Source organism: Heterodontus francisci, unplaced genomic scaffold (assembly GCF_036365525.1).
Source record: "Heterodontus francisci isolate sHetFra1 unplaced genomic scaffold, sHetFra1.hap1 HAP1_SCAFFOLD_59, whole genome shotgun sequence".
Classification (NCBI taxonomy): domain Eukaryota; kingdom Metazoa; phylum Chordata; class Chondrichthyes; order Heterodontiformes; family Heterodontidae; genus Heterodontus; species Heterodontus francisci.
Window position 1 is genome coordinate 2,207,067 of NW_027140758.1, and position 14,423 is coordinate 2,221,489.

The following is a 14,423-nucleotide window of genomic DNA, read 5'->3' on the forward strand; positions in this document are numbered from 1 at the left end:
TACCTTATGTAATATTAAAATTGAACTGCTTTGCAATGTAATTGCACAAATTATACGAATAAAATACATATTGTGCAAAAGAGAGCAGCTTTCCTGTCAACACACACCTTGTCTCAGGGCACAACTTTCCTGTGATCTTGTCATACCCAACTTCGCTCTATATCTTCTGACACACACACTTTACAGTCTGTCATTTCCAAAAACAAGAAATCTAAAATCAAAAGACCTTTTGTTTATTTCTCCTTTCTTTTCATTTCTCCTCTATTCTTCTCAATCACTCCCTTCAACAGTCCTATTCAGATCAAGGTGGAATGTGAATAGTGTCACAACTCACCTGACACTATTATTACCCTTCTTTTCTCTTGTCTCATTCAATGGGAAAGTTTTATTCACCAGTCTGTTGCTGTTTTACACTCTTGCCATACCATCTGGTATTGCATCCATCTGAATTCTGTGCTTTCATGGCCTTACATATCTTTTCCTCTTCTGGATGATTTGTTTGCTTCAGTTCCATTCAACCAGGCTGGACCACAGGGAAGCTTAGAACCTTTGCCTTGGACGGGTCCACGTTGATCCATTACATTCAGAATTAGGGTGGCACAGTGGCGCAGTGGTTCGCACCGCAGTCTCACAGCTCCAGCGACCCGGGTTCAATTCTGGGTACTGCCTGTGTGGAGTTTGCAAGTTCTCCCTGTGTCTGCGTGGGTTTCCTCCGGGTGCTCCGGTTTCCTCCCACATGCCAAAAGACTTGCAGGTTGATAGGTAAATTGGCCATTATAAATTGTCCCTAGTATAGGTAGGTGGTAGGGAAATATAGGGACAGGTGGGGATGTGGTAGGAATATGGAATTAGTGTAGGATTAGTATAAATGGGTGGTTGATGGTCGGCACAGACTCGGTGGGCTGAAGGGCCTGTTTCAGTGCTGTATCTCTAAACTAAACTAAACGAAAACCTCCTTGAAATAACTCCATAGCACAACTACAGTAACCACACAGCATCTGCTTCAAACACTCCTCCACATTTTATCTGTTCTGACCGTCAACACCTCCAGCTCTTTTGTTTAAGTGGAACCCATCAGGTGTGTATAGGCTCCTTCTATTCTGAAAGGTGTAGCACTGGTTCAGGGAATTCAGCCCTGTTTCTCTACTCGAAAGGATCAGCCATGCTTGATCTGCCTCGTATTTAGCTTTTCTTGCAACGTTACAAGACCTCCAATCCTCTGGCACCACACCTGTATCCAGTGAGGGATTGGAAAATGATGGTCAGACCTTCCACTATTTCTTAAAGGCAAAATACTGCGGATGCTGGAAATCTGAAACAAAAACAAGAAATGCCGGATTCACTCAGCAGGTCTGGCAGCATCTGTGGAATGAGAAGCAGAGTTAACGTTTCGGGTCAGTGACCCTTCTTCGGAACTCCGAAGTTCCGAAGAAGGGTCACTGACCCGAAACGTTAACTCTGCTTCTCTTTCCACAGATGCTGCCAGACCTGCTGAGTGAATCCGGCATTTCTTGTTTTTGTTCCACTATTTCTTCCCTGGCTTCTTTCAACAGCCTGGGGTACATTTCATCTGGTCCTGATGATTTATCCACATTCAAGGATGCTCATCCCATTAAGACTTCCTCTCTCCTTAAGTTATCACGTCCAATACTTCACACTCCTCCTCCTTAATAACAATATCTGCATCACCCTCTCATTCGGGAAAACAGTAAAGTATTCATTAAAGATATTGGCAACATCTTCCACCCCGATACAAAGGTTACATTTTTGATATTTTATGTGCCCTGCTGTTTGTTCAGTTGCCTCTCACTCTCATGTTTGAAGGCAACATCTTTGGGTCCATTGTTATTTTGTTTGTCCAGGTTCTTTCCTGCTTTTTCTTTGCTCTTTCCCGCTGCTCCAAAACGCCTCCAGTTCAGTCAAAACACAACTTGTCAGAAGTGGGATTCGAACCCACGCCTCCACTGGAGACTGCGACCTGAACGCAGCGCCTTAGACCACTCGGCCATCCTGACTGCCTGCGATGCACTATCAATGCTAAGGAAATTATTCATTCTTTGTGAAAGTATTTGTGAGATTGTGGAAATGTCTGGAAGAGGAAAGACCGGCGGGAAAGCTCGGGCCAAGGCCAAGTCTCACTCCTCCCGGGCTGGACTGCAGTTCCCGGTGGGCCGTGTTCACAGGCTACTGAGAAAGGGTAACTATGCTGAGCGTGTGGGTGCCGGAGCCCCGGTCGATCTGGCTGCTGTGCTCGAGTATCTGACCGCTGAAATCCTCGAGCTGGCCGGTAACGCGGCCCGGGACAACAAGAAGACCCGCATCATCCCCAGACACCTGCAGCTGGCCGTCCGCAACGATGAGGAGCTCAACAAGCTGCTGGGAGGAGTGACCATCGCTCAGGGCGGGGTGCTGCCTAATATCCAGGCCGTGCTGCTGCCCAAGAAAACCAGCACTCAAGAGCTCCCAGAAAAAGTAAAGCGGCCAAAATGTCATCTAATAAACCAAAGGCTCTTTTCAGAGCCACTCACAGTCTCTGTGAAAGGGCTGGTTACTCTCAGGAGGGAGTCAGAGATGGAGTTATTGGAACAGTGGATTTACCTGTTTCACATCTGTCCAGGTGTGTTTTCAGTTCCCTCTCTGGATTTCGCTCTGTTTCTCTGCTCACACATCTCCCCTTCTAGTTAAGTGAAGAACTGAACTACAGGGTGTCAGAATCAACAATTTAATAAATCCCGCTGTCTTCGATTTGATAAATCCCGAGATATCCCGGCACATTAACGGGAACTGGTTCGGAGCTGATGAATTAATTTAATAATGGAAGTGTCCGGGTTAATTCTCTGTTTTTTATTTGGACAGTTTGAATTGTGTTTTTTTTTTCTCTCTGGTGATCTGAGCGCCGCTTCTCAATGAGAATCTGCTCCCGGAACAGAGTAAATGCAGGAAGGAAGAGGCCATTCTCGGGCTGTGTGTTTCTCTCCTAACCTGATCTGTTTAGACCGCACTGTTCCCAGAGGACGGAATCAGTGCGAGTTGTGCACCCACAGGAGCTGCGTCCATTGCAGCGCTTTAATATGTACCTTCTCCCCGGCCCTCCCTTTTCTCCGGACACAGAGCTGTCTGTTTCCCCCGGCGGCGGGATAGAGTCGGGGATTCTCTCCCCGCAGTGTCAGGGTCTGCAACCCCGGGGAACTGGCGGTTTCAGTCAGAGTGACCGAGCTGCCTTACATATCCTGTGTACTAATCTCCAATGGATTCAAATATTAGTGAACTCATTGGGTAATGTTTGTGAATAACCCTCATGTGAACGGACCTGGCTCCATTAATGCCTTCCAAATAAAACTGGGATCCATTTCTTTTCCCCAAATGCCAGCTAACGGATCCCAGGAGCGGGGTTGAGATTGTGCTGAGCAGCAATGAGTCTCCAGTAATGCTGCTTTCTAAATTCCAGATCAGCTCTCAGTCCGACAGGCCTTTCGGGAAAGTGATGTGACAAAACAGAAACCATGTGGCCGCCCCTCCAATCTAATGGGTTTGATGATGAACAGAGATGGCAGCTCTTTCGTTTGCTGATTTGGTGGCTCTGAAAAGAGCCCTTGTTACACTTGTTACTGAAGCTGGATTTTAGGTGCGTTCCCCGCGGATGCGGCGGGCCAGCTGGATGTCTTTGGCCATGATGGACCGGGATCATTCTGGTGAATCTGCTCATTTTCCGGCAGAAGCATCAGTCGCTGTTTGAACTGTTTAAAGTCAGGGGTGTATTAGCAGCCAGAAAGTGAAGGGCAGTTCATTGCTCCCTGCAGCATTATCCGCCTCTTTCAGGAGAAAAGATCAGAAACCGCTCGTTTCTGTCAGTCCCCGAGAAGCCTGTGAGAAGCGGTTAGTCGCTAATGTGTTCCTTTTACAGAGAGGAAGCTGATATTTGTCCCGTTTTAAATTGCTGAACCGGACCTTCCTCCCGCCGCTTACAGTTAACAGATTGACAAATGAAAACGATTCCTAAAATCGCGTCAGGATTTTGTGACGGTAAATACAGTGAAACAGAACATAAAATGAGAGGTTTCAAAATTGTTGCCTGAAAATTGAAATTTTCCATCACTTCAATTCCTTCCTGCTCTGGAATTGCCGGGCTTTTTCCAATTGGAAAATTTCAGCCAATGAGAACTTCTATTTAATTTATGTGACACTCCGATTGGTTAAGAATTGGATTGAGAAGCGGGTGACCAATCAGAGACAGAGTCAAACTGTTGGAATTTCAGGCCCCCAGGAACTGAGCTGAAACTGTTCAGATTGACAAACCCTGGCAGTAGCTTCACACATTGGACACTTCACACTGAGTCATTCAAGGGCTGGTGTGAGAGAAGCTTCAGATCCTGTCATTACTCTCTGACTCATTATTCATCTCGAACCAAACAATTGGTAAATGTGAAGCAGTGAAGAGACTTTTCACTCTCACTGCAGAATGTGTCATCTGGGGAAATAAGGAACTATTATTTTCGGAGATTCCAGGTACATTCCTCCCTGAACAAATCCATTCCGAACATTCCCGATCACAGCCTATCCCAGCTCCTGTTGTCACCCGACTCCAGCTGAATTGGAGAAACTCATGTGTTGGGGTTTGAGTTGTGAGGTGGGGTTTCTCCGCCAGTGTTACTGTCTCACAGACTCTCCCCCTGATTTTGTGAACTGAGACTGCACCGAACACATCTCCAGTTAGAGTGAGGGCCGGATATCCCTCTGTTTTATTACAGAGAGTGGGGAAAGGGCTGGGTGGAGGGGAGTCACCAGGGATCCTGGATTTACTCCAAATCATTTCCATGTGGAATCTGCAGGCGGGGCAGGGACAGGGATCATTTGATCAGGGGATCAGCTCTTTCCTGAGAGATGTGGGTGGCTCTGAGAAGAGCCTTTGTGTTCAGATGTTTACAAGTTTCCCGCGCTTTCACTTCTTTCCAGACCCTGCTTTCTGAGACTTCGCTGCTTTCGGCTTGACGTTGCTCTTCCATGTCTGCACTTTCTTCAGCGCCTTTCCGCCCGCCGCACTCTTGCCTTTTTTGACCTTCTTCGCAGGAGACTTTTTCTGAAGCACTGCTTTCTTCACCGCCTTATTTGGCGTTGCCGCCGCCTTGCTGCTCGTTTTCTTGGCTGTTACTTTCTTTGTTGTCACTTTCTTGTCTGCTGGTTTCTTCACTAAAGATTTCTTGTCTGCTGGTTTCTTCACTGAAGATTTCTTGTCTGCTGGTTTCTTCACTAAAGATTTCTTGGCTGCTGGTTTCTTCACCTTCTTTCCCACCTTTCCCTGGGTTTTCCTTCTTGCTGATTTTGAAGGAGCCGGAGGCGCCCTGTCCCTTGCTCTGCACCAGGGAGCCTTTGTTCACATTCCTCTTGATACTTCGCTTGATCTGGGTCTTGAGCTTCTCCTGAGCGGTGGCAGACCTGCAAGGAATCAACTACCAGCTAGCGTATAAAGCGAGACCAAGGCTCAGGGCCTTCAGTGACCTGGAGGGGAGTCGGAGAGGCAGCGGATCCTGTGAGGAACCACAATCAAGGAAGGATGAGAAGGTCATTGTCAGGGTACAGAGGAGATTAAGTTAAAGATTTACCAGTTTATAAGCAAGCGCAGAGCCAAGGAACGGTGCTGGGGCAGATCAAATAATAGGCAGTTGTGATCAGTTGGAAGGCAAGTGTAATTAAATGACAGAAGAGATGATGGTGCAAGGCAAAAGTCAGGGACAGAATAAGTAACATTTTGTAAGCACAGATACCAGGAGTGGGGTTTGAATCCACGCAGACACATGTCTATTGAATCTTAAGTCCAACGCCTTAACCACTCGGCCATCCTGGTACATTAACACACCACTGAAAATGAAATTTAATGTGATCCGGATGCCATCTGGCCTTTGACAATGTCAAGTTCTGACTCCTCTCCCATGCTAAATTGGAGCCTTCATTATTTATGAACCTCAATCGGATCACCCCTCAGTCTAAGTTTCTCTAAGGTGTAGGGTCCCAACTCTTTTAGTCTAACTTGATAACGAAGATGTCTTATACTGGGAATTCGTCGAATGTCTCTCCTCTGTACCCTTTCCAAAGCCTCAATATCACCCATCATGTGAGGAGACCAAGACTGGATACAATATTCCAAGTGAGTCCTGACCAAGGTTTCATAAAAGGTCAAATTCGGGACATCTCAGATACTGAAGGAGTCCGTGTCCAGAAGCAGCAAGACCTGGACAACATTCAGACTTGGGCTACTAAGTGGCAAGTAACATTCACACCACATAAGTACCAGGCAATGACCATCTCCAACAAGAGAGAATGTAACCATCTCCCTTTGACGTTCAACAGCATTACCATCGCTGAATCCCCCCACCATCAACATCCTGGGGGTTACCATTGACAAAAGCTTAACTGGACCATTCATATACATACTCTGGCTACAAGAGTAAATCAGATAGTGGGAATTCTGTGATGAGTAACTCAGCTCAAGGCACGTGGTGAAATGCTCATTAGGAGAGCTGGAGAAATGGACTGGTCATTTGGGCAGAAAAGTGGCAAATGGAATTCAACTTGGAGAAGTGTGAGGTGATGCCTTTGGTGAGGTCAAACACAGCAAAGGAATACACAATTAATGGGTGAATGCTGAGAGGTGTAGAGGAAGTGAGAGACGTTGAAGTGAATGTCCACAAATCCCTGAAAGTAGCAGGACAGGTTGATAAATTGTTTGAGAAGGCTTATGGAATCCTTTCCTTTATTAGCCGATGTATAGAATATCAGAGCAGGGAGGTTATGCTGGAACTGTATATATCATTAGTTAGGCCACAACTTGAGTTCTGTGTGCAGTTCTGGTCACCTCATTCCAGAAAGGATGTAATTGCACAAGAGAGGTTACAGAGGAGATTTACGAGGATGTTGCCAGGACTGGAAAAATGCAGCTATGAGGAAAGATTGGATAGACTGGGGTTGTTCTCCTTGGAATAGAAGAGGCTGAGGGGAGATTTGATTGAAATGTACAAAATTGTGATGGGTCTGGATAGAATGGATGGGAAGGGACTATTTACCTTAGTAGGGAGGTCAGTCACTAGAGGGCATAGATTTAAAGTGATGTGTTGAACAATTAGAGGGGAGATGAGGAAAGGTTTTTTCACCCAGAGGGCTGTGGGAGTCTGGAACTCACTGACTGTAAGGGTAGCTGAGGCAGAAACCCTCAACTCATTTAAAAGGAGTCTGGATGTGCACCTCAAGTACCTGAACCTGCAGGGCTACGGTCCAAATGCTGGGCAATGGGATTCAGCTGGGTGGCTCGTTTTTTGGCCTGCCTGTGCTGTAAACTTTCTATGTTCTATGATTCTATGCAGACACAATGGGCCGAATGGCCTCCTTCTGCACTGTAATAATATTGTGATTTTTGACTCTCAGAAATTGTCAACCATCTACAAGGCACAAACCAGGATGAGTGCAGCACCAACAATACTCTAGAAACTCGACACTGTTCAGGACAAAGCAGCCGCCTTGATTGTCACCCCATTCACCACCTTAAACATTCACTCCCTTCACCACTGACGCACAGTGGCAGTAGTGTGTACCATCTACCAGATGCACTGCTGCAACTCACCAAGGCTCCGCAGACAGCACCTTCCAAACCGAAGACCTCCACCACCTTGAAGGACAAGGGCTGCAGATGCATGGAAACACCACCATGTGCAAGCTCCCCTCCAAGTCACACACCATCTGATCTGCAAATATATCGCTGTTCATTCACTGATGCTGGGTCAAGATCCTGGATCTCACTTCCTAACAGCACTGTGGGTGTACCTACACCACATGGAGTGCAACAATTCGAGAAGGGAGCTCACCGCCACCTTGTCAAGGACAATTAGAGATGGGTAACAAATTCTGGACTTGTCAGTGTCGCTCACATCCCATGAAAGAATATGCCTCATTTTATACTCAATTGTCCTCTGAATCCCAACCCTCTATTTGCTCCAACTATCACTTCACAGCATTGCTGCTGTTCCTTTAGAGATCTGTGCACTAGAACATCCAGATCTCTGCTCAAAATTATTTTCTTTTTTCCACCTACTTTAATGTTTTTCCCTGAAGGGTGTATGAATGTTGAGCATTCGCCCTGTCCACATGAATAACACTGCACTTACCCAAATTAAACATCATTTACCAGTCATGAACCCAATCTCCCAACACATTAAGATCAGCCTGAAACAGTCGAGCATCGTCTGCAGTCTAAACACTCGCACAGATCTTCAAATCATCTGTCAATTTACAGATGGTGCCCCCTCCACCTACATCCAGATCATTAATAAAAATAGTAAAGAGCAACAAACCCAACACCGATCCCTGTGAGATACCATTGGTGACTGGTCTCCAAACAGATCCAGATCCATCTGTAACTACTTTCTGCCTACGTCTTGCCAGTCAGTTCCCAATCCAGATCAATATATTACCACTGATACCAGGGACTTTAATCTTATAGAGAAGCCTCTTGTGTGGAACCTTATCAAAATCTTTTGGATGAGGTCAGCTAATTGAACACAGGCTGAGGATTAGGCCTAGGCCTGTCCTGCTCTGTGTATGGGTCGCGGGACCAAACAAGGTGAGATCAGCTCACTGAGCACAGGCCCTTCCTGCTCTATATGCTGCTCAGTACCACACCAAATGAGAATAACTAACACACCACAGGCCAGGGAGCCTCGGCCCATCCTTCTCTGATTGTGGTTCAGTGCCAACCAGGTCAGATCAGCTAATTCAGCACAGGCCGGAGATGGAAGCTGGACCTTTCCTGCTCTGGGGACTCCGTACCATACCAGGTGCGATGAAGTAAAATACCACAGGCCGGGGATGGAGCCTGAGATTTCCCTGTTCTGTGTGGGGCTCTGTACAACAACGTGTGAGAAGAACTATCATCCCTCAGGCTGAGGAAGGAGCCTGGGCCCATTCTGTTCTGTGTGGCTCCTACCACACTGAGTGGGATCAGTTAACTCAACACAGGCCATGAATACAATCAGGCCCTTTCCTGCTCCGTGTGGATCAGTATCACACCAGGTGGCATCAGCTAACACAGCACAGGCTGGGGCTGGAGCCTGGACCCGCCCTGCTCTGTGGGTTCAGTAACAACCCGTAAGATGAACTTTTTTCAAAAGACTTCAGTGTATTTAACTCTGTCCAACACTGTGAGGCAGCTTTCTGTGTTTATAAAGAGTGTAATTTATTGACTGGTCTCTTGGATCAAACAGGGTAACAGACAGAGGTCTGTGTGCAGAGGGTTTGGAGGTGAGCTCTGATTCCTAACCCTTTCTGGACTGTGAGGAATAAAGAATGAATGAGAGAGAGAGAATGTGGGAGAAGGGATGATGGAAGAATTTGTCCGTGAACCTGATTAAAAGTGGCTCAAACGCAAGATAATATTAAGGTATCAAGAGCAGAACATTAACATAATCTGAGTTCCACGATCTGGTCGGGTCCCATTCCCCTGAAGTGAGGAATGAACGGGTGGGGAAATTCCGCCTGGAGTTATATTTGTCTCCAATGAAGATGAGTTCACAGTGAGGCCGGAATAGCTCAGTTGGGAGAACACTAGATTGAAGAACCAGGATACAATCCCTGGTTTCATCAGTTTTAATTTGGTGTCTCCTTCATTTGAAGTAGAGAGAATCAGAGGGGAGATTTTCCACTCTTGACCCCATGGGCTGAATTTTAAACTAACGGTGCGGCTCTCGGCAGAGGCACCGGAAGCGGGTGTCATCACCACACGAGTGAAATGTGGCCGACCGGCCCCGATCACGGAGCAGCCGACCAATTAATGAAGGGGAGGCGTGGGGCCCATGTAAACAAGGACCAGAGGCAGGGAACGAGGCACCGATGGCACCGACATCTGACACAACGGCAGGTGCTGGCACCATATTGAAAGGGCTGCCAGACCTGCATTCACTGCTGCCTGGTTTAAAGGAGTGTCTTCCTGAGAGCCCTCTGCTGTCCCAGGACCCGTTCTGCTGCCTCTGCTGTCCCAGAACCCCTTCTGCTGCCTCTGCTGCCCCAGGATCCGTTCTGCTGCCTCTGCTGTCCCAGGACCCGTTCTGCTGCCTCTGCTGCCCCAGGACCCGTTCTGCTGCCTCTGCTGCCCCAGGATCCGTTCTGCTGCCTCTGCTGCCCCAGGATCTGTTCTGCTGCCTCTGCTGCCCCAGGACCCGTTCTGCTGCCCCAGGACCCGTTCTGCTGCCTCTGCTGCCCCAGGACCCATTCATCTGCCCCAGGATCCGTTGTGCTGCCTCTGCTGCCCCAGGACCCATTCTGCTGTCTCTGCTGCCCCACGATCCGTTCTGCTGCCCCAGGACCCATTCTGCTGCCCCAGGATCCGTTCTGCTGCCTCTGATGCCCCAAGACCTATTCTGCTGCCTCTGCTGCCCCAGGCCCTGTTCTGCTGCATCTGCTGCCCCACGACCCGTTCTGCTGCCTCTGCTGCCTGACAGGTAAGGAGCTGAATGCGAGCCTGCAGTGACCATGGTCCCACAGTTTAGCGATGCCTTCCTGCAGGTTCGCCTCCAGGTGGCAAGAGATAGGTGGAAGATCCTCTTTCCCAGGGATGGGAGGTGAAGACCTGCCCACCTGACCAAGTGAAGCTGGCTGGAGATAGTAGGTGAAGTCAGCAGCTGTGGGGTCACCCCCAGGACATGGATCCAGTGCAGGAAGTGGATCAATGACCTGATCCAGGCTGCTCAGGTGAGAACTCCAAACACTTTGGACCCTTTGGACATTGCATGTGGCAGAGTGAGAGGGAGTGTTTGGTGGAAAGGGAGTGACCACTAAGTCATGTGTCTTGGGGAAGGGCAGCAGGACATGCTGCCTGAGGCTTGGCTGCATCTCGGTGAGAAGTGCATGTCAGTCATTTTATAAACTCACACAGTCCCTCGAGAGGGGGCCACATGCTGGAGGAATACGTGTGTCCCCATCATGGACTGCTGCACTATCACCATCAGAGATGTTGGGCTTGTCCCCGCTGGGAGACTAACTTTGTTCATCATAGTGGCTGCAGGAGAAGACAGCCCACAATCGGAAAGAGCGTGTCAAGACTGGCGGTGGAGTGCCTTATCTCCGTGTCCTCATCCCGATGGAGGAGGAGGCCATGGAACAGGCCGGGCAGCAAGGCAGCTGCTCCATAGCTGATGGAGAGACAGGGTCACCTACCCAAGAGAGTGACTGAACATCTCCCGGGGCACAAGGGAGCATCCGCTGCAAAGGAACCACACTGCACATCTGTTCACCACTGCATCAATGGAGCTGCACAGTAGGGGTGGTTGGAATGTCGCGATGGGCAGACCCTAACCCTTCAATGTCACTGTTTTTTCATGCAGGCTAGGATGAACGACAAGCGTGAAGAGCTGGAGAGACTGGGGGACAGCCGGACACCACTGAGGAGGAGGTGGGAGCCTCAGAGGGTGCACCGTCACATCATTCCCCTGCACCCTCCACCAGCACAGAAACCCTCACTCGGTGGGAATCCACTCGCTGTTAGATTTGGTCACACAAGCTGGTGAGCACGTCACAGACAGGCCCGGGCAGCTGACGGAGGCTGTGACAGCCGAGGCCACTGGCAGTTGGGAGTCTGTGGGAGGCCAGGCCCATGCTGAGTCCCAGGCTGATGACGTGCCTCTGGTGTAACCAGCAACACGGGAAATGCTGCAGCTGCAGCAAGAGGTCAGGCAACATCTGGCAGAGTTGCCGGAGGTTATGTGTACCCAAGCTCGGATGATGGAGGAGTCCATCCAGGCCTTGCATGCTGTACTGTCTCCGATGGGGGTGTGTCTGGCTTCCTTCCTTGAGAGATTGGTGACTCTGATGGAGAGCCAGATCCAGCCGACCAATCAGTGGCTGCCGGAGATGTGCGCAGACCTGCACTCCATCACTTTGTCCATGAGCTCCATCCAGTGGTGACAAGGCGAGAGGGGGGACGAGGCACCTGAACTCTCCACCAGGTCCACGTCCCTCTCAGGTCAGCAGGGAGGTACAAGTGTGTCTTATAACTGGGGAGGAGCAGCTGGCTGCTACATCTGGGGTCTCCTCTCTGGGTGCTCCTGGTGTGGACAGTAGCTCTAAAGCCCCTCTGCCAGTGACACCAGTGATGCCAGTGCCTGCCTCCATCACCCTCGATGACAGAGGGGGGTCTCTGTACCTGTGCAGGAGGCCCTCAGTGTGCCAGGGCCCTCCAGGCCTCAGGCAGCAAGAGGACGGCAACCAATGTCATCCCAAGCCATGGGGCAGCAAGGTCAGCAGCCTGTCTCCATCTCAGCTGACAGAGCAGGGGGAGCACCACGTAGGAGCACCCGGAAAAGATTTAAGAAGAGCACCTAGATTCACTTAGGGTTCATGGTGAATGTGCATTCCAGATGGATAGGGTTGCGTTTGGTGTCACACGGAATAAAGAAATGATGTTCTCTCACTATGTCTCCTTCCTATTGTTGATGCCCTTTGGGACGTCATTTAAACCCTTCCTCCCAAGGGGGTGGAAGTGAGGGACCAAGCCCTGAGTTCACAAAGCTTCGGCCTTGTCACTGTGCGATGTGTACCTGGACGCTTCATTGCAGAAGGAAGGAGGCGACAACAGGGCTGTTTAAAGCTAAGACTTTATTGCTGTGGTTCCAGAAGGTGGTAAGGCTCAAAGGAAACTTGAATGTATAAGGGTGTCTCATGTCTCCCTTGTGTGTATCTCATGGCCCCTTTCCTGCTGTGCCTGAGGTTCTTCATCTGGCACTGCTTGGGCAGCATCCTCCTCCACATCCTCATCATCAGAGGAGACATCACACTCCACGATATCCTCACTAGTCAACACCTCACCCCTCTGTAATGCCAGATTGTGCTGTGCACAGCAAACCACCACGATATGCGAGACCCTCGCCGGGACATACTGAAGGGCTCCACTGGATCGATCTAGGCACCTGAATCTCATCTTCAGGAGACCAATGGCCTCCTTGATGGTCGCTCGGGTTGACCCGCAGCAGGTGTTGTACCTCTCCTCTACATCCGTGCGTGGGTTCCTCACAGACGTCAGTAGTCATGTCCTCAGTGGGTAGCCCTTGTCTCCAATGATCCATCTCTGAAAGCGGATGGGGCCGCGGAAAGGTTCTGGCACCTGGGAGTGCCTTGGTATGCAGGCGTTGTGGCTGCTTCCCGGGATTTGTGCACACACCTATGGGATCCATTTGCAGTGGTCGCAGACCAATTGCACACTGAGCAAGTGGAAGCCCTTCCTGTTGAAGGCTGCTGGCTGGTCTGCAGGAGCCTTGATGGTCACATGGGTGCAGTCAATGACACCCTACACCTGGTGGAATCCAGCGATGGCCCCAAATCCTATAGCTCTCTCAGCTTGACTGTTTGGATCAATGTGCACATAGTCACCGGCCCTCCTGAACAGGACATTGGTGACCTCCTTGATGCACTGATTCACTACAGACTGTGAGATTCCACACATATCTCCAGTGGATCCCCACAATGATCTGGTGGTGCAGAAGTTCAGTGGCACGGTGACCTTCAGTGACACTGGCATCAGGTGCCCACCAAGTCGCATGGGGCACAGCTGCATCATGGCAGAGAGATCAGTGACGACCTCCGTGGAGAGGTGCAGTCTGCGGAGACACTGTCACTCGGACATCTGCAGGTAGTTGAACCTCGGCTGACGTGTTCCTCTGCCTCCTTCCCCAGCCTCCTGTTCGAGGCTGGCCTTCCTGTGGGCCCCCAAGCTGCTGTGGTGCCCCTGCTGGTGCCTGCGCCTCCCTCCCTTCCTCTCTACTCCTCCTCCTCCTCCTCAATGGGAGCCTCGAATGAGGCCCATGACAGGTTGCCCCTCCCTGAGTGCAAGGCCTTCACAGTAAACAACACCCAGCCACATTTACTTCATTTGTCATCCTCAATGAAGTGGCACTGCCCCAATGGCACCCTGGTGTTGTTCCCTCTGCAGAGCTGGCACATTGGCCCCCACACCTGACAGTGTTTCCCGATGCCCTTTCCCCCTCCACCCTTGCTGCCAAGTGACGCTGCCTCACCCGATAGCTTCCCAGTGAAGACAACACTCAGCTCCCACCTCCCAGTCACCTCCTTTAACCAGGCGAGGTTCTGAAGCCCCGTGGTTCCCGTGTTCTATTAGTTCAATTGGATCCAGTGAATAAAATTGCTGACAATTGGATTCATAAATACTTTAAATGCCTTCTTGCCGTGTGGATGTGCGAAGTCTGCCCTCCATGTCAGCCGCCGACAGAAAAATCCGGTCCAACGTCTTCCATCCCTATTTTATACACCCCCCCTCCCCCTCCCCGGCCTCCATTCCCGTCTCCAACGGTCCCTTAAAATTCTGGCCCATGTCTCTAAGACTAATGGGAGTGAAACCACATCTGCTCCTTAGACTGAACAGGGAGAGCTGC

The 14,423-nt window shown here is 49.9% G+C and overlaps 2 non-coding genes across 2 annotated transcripts; both read right to left on the reverse strand.

Annotated features, from left to right (window-relative positions):
* Positions 1 to 1,932: 1,932 nt before the first annotated feature.
* On the reverse strand, positions 1,933 to 2,015 carry trnal-cag (transfer RNA leucine (anticodon CAG)). The gene has a single exon. It is a non-coding gene; the product is annotated as a tRNA-Leu (tRNA).
* A 3,744-nt stretch (positions 2,016 to 5,759) lies between these two features.
* Positions 5,760 to 5,842, reverse strand: trnal-uaa (transfer RNA leucine (anticodon UAA)). The gene has a single exon. It is a non-coding gene; the product is annotated as a tRNA-Leu (tRNA).
* Between the last annotated feature and the right edge of the window lie 8,581 nt (positions 5,843 to 14,423).